Here is a 6,154-nt window from a genome sequence, read left to right as displayed (position 1 = left end):
TGTGTGTGTATATAGAATCTGGTGCAGTTGGCAGAAAGAGAACAAACTGTCAAATTAGGCTTAATGTCCTGCAGGTGGTGTCAGTAAAAACATAGTTGTGGAGACCCTGAGACTGACCTGCCAATTCCCCTGTTGTGTTGCCTTAAGCACAGCAATAACATTTACTTGAATGGCTTGTTTGTTTATGCATATGCAGAGCGACTGTTAACAATCGAAGATTCCAGTTACTGTGGACGTGTGTGCCTAGTAAAACTGCAAGATTAATTCCCTGCAGCAAGATTGACAAGTAAATTGCTATGGCTAATGCAATAATCGCTTGAGGGGGTAAATTTTAAGTAGATGATGAAATCTGGCATCTTTATTCAGTTTCTCCCTTAAGCAGAACAGGTCTTATGGAAGAAATTGTGGCAATAATATTATATTTTGCTTCTCTCTCTGGTTCTTACTCATTGTACCATTCCATAAAACTATAATACTACTCTTTAGCTCTTTGCTCAAGCGTTGCCCCAACGTTACGTGTAGAAGTTTGCTGTTCCTGTTCATTTATTTTATTCATTTACTTGATTTATGCCCTGCCCTTTGGGGGACCCAAAGCAGCTTATATTGTTGTCTTAATCATAGAATCATAGAGTTGGATTCAGGATTATCTAGTCTAACCCCCTGCACAATGCAGGAACTCACAGCTACCTGCTCACCGACAGTGACCCCAATTTCATGCCCACCATCACCAAATATCTCCAGAATCCAGCCTAGCCTCGAGGAAATTCACCCACCATCCCACAGTGGTGATCAGCACTTCCCTGGGTATGCCAGGAAGGACCACAAGAGACAAACACTGGCACATCCCTTCCTGCCCACTCACAATCTGCCTAAGTTCATAAAATCAGCCTTTCTGTCAGGTGACTCTCTAGCCTCCACTTAGAAACTTCCCAGGAAGGAGAACCCACCACCTCCCAAGGAAGCCTAGCTCTGCTTTCTGAGATGGCAAAGCCTTGAAGAAACACCCCATCTGACCTTGGGGACCACAGGTTGACTCCCCCTGCTGGAGAGCATTCTCCCCTCCCGCAAGCCTTTCTGAGGCCTTTCCTGCTGGATCCCCCAGTTGGGGGAAATTCCAGTAGGGCCTCTGCTCAGGTTTTCCCCATACTTTTTCTGCCCTCCCTCCACAGATTGTAGGACGCAGGCCTTTAGATCAGCCTGGGCCACCTCCAACCTAAAATCATGTTGGCTTTTCTGTGGCTCGGAGGACCTGTCCAAGCGGTAGCTGTGACTGATCTTGCCCACAAGGATGCTAGAAATTTGGACATCAGGAATCTTTGAGCTGAAATGTTCTCTTCCTCCCCCGCCCCCCATGTCAGGCTTGGGTTTGGGAGCAGAGGAGCTCCTTTCAATCATAGTACCAATTGCAACAATCTCTGATAAAGAGGAAGGGGGCAAATCAGAAAATTCCTGGAGTGATTCTAGGACTTTCCAGCCAGAACATTTCCAGAAATTAGAAAAGGCGTGTTTTTTCCTTCACTTAACTTCCAGTTGGATACAGCAGAAAAACCTAGATGATCGTCTTCAGCCAATTTTAATGCTAGAGGTTTTAGGACACCGTCCTCGGTGTGTCCATTCTGATTATGGGCTGAAGGCAGAATGTGCAGTTCCAGGCAACAGTGGTTTCTTGAAGGCATGAGAAAAAACCGTCTCCAGGTCCCTCCGCTAGAAGCTCCAGTAGTTGTCTTACATTCAGGAGCAGAGTTGCCTATGGATGTGAACAACAACGTTTAAGGATTCAGTGGATAACAACAACAACAACAACAACAATAATGAGACAGGGAATCCCATGAAAGCAGCCTTGCTGACAATCTGAGCCCCTGCCTTGCTCCTAAATTTCCCCAGGGCCATCATGGTTTGGGCTGATAACATCCTTCAGGAGCCAGACATGGACACTTTGACGCTTAAGAGATCAATCCTAAAGTTTGGAAGGGCTGCAGAATTTGCTGCAGAGGCATCCTAAGAGACCATGCAGTTCGATGCCGTAGCACAGGCCATCAGTACAGTGGTTAGAAGAAACCTATGGCTAAAGCACTGACAGGAAGATTGTCTGTTTCAGATTTATCTGCCTTAAATGACCCTCCCCCCCCCCAAGGGAGCAAAATTATTTTAGGAGTGCCTGCACCTTTGGCTACATGTCCAGATTCTATCCTGACAAACAGGATAGGAGCCAAAGAAACAAAGACCAAAACGCAAGCAGTTTTCCCGCATCTGATGTAGTCTATGACCAACCAATGGGTACTCTCCATTACCTGGAAGGGACATAGGACAGAATTTCCTCCCCCACACCAGAGCCAGTTTAAGGATTTGCAGGGTCCTAGCAGAGCACAAAAAAGAGCCTCTTGTGGCACAGAGTGGAAAGGCAGCAGACATGCAGTCTGAAGCTCTGCCCATGAGGCTGGGAGTTCAATCCCAGCAGCCAGCTCAAGGTTGACTCAGCCTTCCATCCTTCTGAGGTCGGTAAAATGAGGACCCAGCAAGCTGGGGGGTAAAGGGTAATGACTGGGGAAGGCACTGGCAAACCACCCTGTATTGAGTCTGCCATGAAAACGCTGGAGGGCGTCACCCCAAGGGTCAGGCATGACTCGGTGCTTGCACAGGGGATACCTTTACCTTTACCTTTACCTTAGCAGAGCACAACTGCAACAGGAGCATCCAGACTGGGGGTGGAGGTCCCCCCCCCTCAGTGGAAAGAGGTTTCACTTCAAGTCTCCTTGAAGAGCTCCATCAGCCAAGCTCACTTCTTCCAAAGGCCCTTGTGAAGAGGGCATTAGAAGGAGCCAAGGGGGAGGGGGGCTCTGCCTCGACTGCTGCGGCCTCATTTGTGGCCCCGTGCAGGAGGGGGGAGGCAGGGGAGGCAATATGAAAGCAGCAGTGCTGGTGAGGCAGCCTTGGACGAGAAAGGGACCAGGACTGGATGGAAGAGAAGGAAGCAAGTGTGTGTGTGCAATAATGCATTGATTTGTAGTGAATTATTGTGAACCACTGCGAGCCGGTCTCTGAGAGTGGCGGTCATACAAATTGAATAAATACGTAATAATCACCCACCCCACATGGTGTCTGTTGTGGGGAGAGGAATGTGAAGGCGACTGTAAGCCGCTTTGAGCCTCCTTCGGGTAGGGAAAAGCGGCATATAAGAACCAACTCTTCTTCTTCTTCTTCTTCTTCTAATAATTAATAATAATAATGGTCTTGCTTGCCGGGTCTCTTGGCTCCACCTTCTTAGGACTGCACCTGCACAATGCAGACACCTCCTTTACTGTAAGCAAGGGGCCCACAGCACAAGCTAAATATGCTACGTAGATAGACCAACTCTGGCCCCACACACCCCCTTCTGTGTCTCCCCACTTCCCAAGGCAGAATAGAGACACTTTCTTCTCTGTGCACATCTAGTGTGGGGGGGGGGGGGCCTTTAGAACAGCATTTCCCTTTGATTTATTCCATGCTACTTGTAATCCCAGTAAGATCCAGGGACTAGCAAACAATCCTAAATCAAAAAGAACTAAAGTTATGGGTAAATGCAAAGTGCAAATTCTGGTTTGAATCAGTTCACTGCATTCTACAGTGTGTTCAGCAGGATGATCACATAGTCCTTAGGCCTTTGAGATACTTACCTGTATATTCCACCTTCCAGACGGTTCTCTTTTTGATTTCCAGGGCCAGCTCTTCCAGTAGAAGGCTGTTAGAATCTCCGAGGGTGTTTACCAAGGCCCTGGAAGTCCCAATAGCCTACCTACAACAACCAGGAATCCTCCTGGACGATGTGTTCCACAGAGCCAAGGAGGTGAGCTGGGACATCAAGTCCCCTGTGCAGTCTTTTAGGCAGCTGTCTGGTCAGTGTGCTTTTTAAAACATTCATCTCACACCCTCCAGGGACATCGTCCACTCAGAGGCTAGGATTCAGACAAGGAAAGCCAAAGTGTTTCTACCTGAAGAGAAGCAGGTAAGATTGTTGGAAGGGGTGAAAGAAACCCAGGAGAGGTTGGTGGACCTCAGGCTCCAGCTGATGATGTAGTCTATAGGTCTGATTCCTTGGACCCACTTCCATGCCAGGCCTCTACAATGGACTCTTCTTCCATATCTGAATGACACAAAATGCACACAGTGAATGACATACAACACACACACACACACAAAGGGAGCACAAATAAGTCAAGATACTACCATCCCAAAGAAGTCACTAAGCTGGTGGTCTTCATGACCATATCTGACAAGGGGAGCCATTTTCCTCCAACTTCCTTTGGGAGAGTCTTTGATTATTCCCAATAATTGGGCTTCATTTAGGAAAAGAAAGCTCTTTATTGGAGAAATAACGAACATAATATCACAGGGATTTTGCTAAGACTGGAAAATCAAACCTAACAATCCCTTATAGTGATTCCCAGGCACAACACAGGGGGGGAGGGACGAAGCAGGTCTAAGGCATTCCCACCTAAGGGCTAAGGCAGGATGGCAGGCCAGAGGATCAAAGGGGTTGTTAGGATACAGGCAATTATAAACTATCAGTAGCACGCCAGTTTTTACATTGCAAAAGCATAAATCGGATTTTGACATCTTTACCTGCAGAAGCGTCTGGGGAACACACTGCAAGGATCAGATTGTCGAAGGCAGATGGAGCCTGTTGGAACTTGGGTGGCTAGGAGAGGAGTGTGACAACCAACCACGCCAATGGACCGGCGTGGGTGCATATCTTCCAGGAGGAGAAGTCCCATCTGATCTTCTACTAGCACAAGCACCGACTTCAACCAAAGACCTGGTGGAAGAGCCCCGTTTTGCAGGCCCTGCAGAAATCTGAGAGCTCTCCCAGGGCCCGCAGCTCCCCCAGGAGCTCATTCCACCAGGTAGGGGCCAGGACTGAAAAGGCCCTGGCTGGCCAAGCACAGGTGTACTTCTCTGGGCCTGGGAATGACCAACAAGTTGGAACCCACAGAGCACAAAGTCCTGCGGGGAGGATAGGGTGATAAGAGGTCCCTCAGATACGTGGGACCCAGACTGTGAAGTGTCTTAATGGTCAAAACCAAAACATTGAAGCTGATCTAGACCGCAACTGGCAACCAATGCAGCTGCTTCAGCACAGGCTGGATATGGGCCCTCTATGGTGTTCTTGTGAGGATCCTAGCAGCTGCATAGAATAGAATAGGCTGCCTAAGGAGGTGGTGAGCTCCCCCGCACTGGCGGTCAGAGACAAGGGCAGGCCCGTGTAAAGCAAGTTACAGAAATCAATTCTGGAGGTGACTGTCACATGGATCACCATGGCTAGATGTTCAGGGCACAGGTAGGGCGCTAGAGAGCCAGTTTGGTGTAGTGTTAGGAGTGCCAACTTCTAATCTGGCAAGCCGGGTTTGATTCTGCACTCCCCCACATGCAGCCAGCTGTGTGACCTTGGGCTCGCCACGGCACTGATAAAGCTGTTCTGACTGAGCAGGGCTATCTCAGCCTCACCCACCTCATAGGGTGTCTGTTGCTTACAACTCTTCTTCTTCAGTAATCTCAGGGCTCTCTCAGCCTCACCCATCTAATAGGGTGTCTGTTGCTGGGACAGGAAAGAGAAGGTGACTGTAAGCCGCTTTGAGAATCCTTCGGGTAGAGAAAAGCGGCATATAAAAACTAACCTCTTCTTCTTCTTCTTCTTCTTCTTCTTCTTCTTCTTCTTCTTCTTCTTCTTCTTCTTCTTCTTCGTTATGCTAGGACTGGTCAGTGGGGAAAGGAAACCAGGCTGACAAAGAACACAGTGGTTAGATACAATCAAAATGGACACTGGCCAGAACATTCACAGCTAAAAGAAGCAGTGCAAGATCTGAAATCATGGCAGTAGTTGTGCCATGGGGTCGCCAAGAGTCGGACTCGACTGAATGGCTCACAACAACAACAACAACAACAACAACAACAACAACAACAACAACAACAACAACAACAGATTCTGATTTCAGCCCAAGGTTCTCCTAGCCCAGCATCTTGTGCCCTGGCCAAATGTTTCCAGGACTTCCAGCTGCTCAGAAATATTCGGGCTCAGAGCAAGTGTCCTGTTGAGCTTGCATGATTAGTAGTGATGTTCCCCGTGAATTGGACTTACAGCTTTTTGAAGCCCTCTAACCTTAGCTGTGTTCTGAGGCAG

At 48.2% G+C, this 6,154-nt stretch overlaps 1 long non-coding RNA gene across 1 annotated transcript; it reads left to right on the top strand.

Annotated features, from left to right (window-relative positions):
• Window positions 1-3,705: 3,705 nt before the first annotated feature.
• On the top strand, window positions 3,706-5,913 carry LOC143827391 (uncharacterized). The gene is made up of 3 exons (XR_013227292.1): window positions 3,706-3,823; window positions 3,913-3,982; window positions 5,728-5,913. It is a non-coding gene; the product is annotated as an uncharacterized LOC143827391 (long non-coding RNA).
• The last annotated feature ends 241 nt before the right edge of the window (window positions 5,914-6,154 follow it).

Source organism: Paroedura picta, chromosome 17, assembly GCF_049243985.1.
Source record: "Paroedura picta isolate Pp20150507F chromosome 17, Ppicta_v3.0, whole genome shotgun sequence".
Lineage (NCBI taxonomy): Eukaryota > Metazoa > Chordata > Lepidosauria > Squamata > Gekkonidae > Paroedura > Paroedura picta.
The sequence above is the reverse complement of the archived record's forward strand: the minus strand, read 5'-3'. Positions and strand labels throughout refer to the sequence as shown.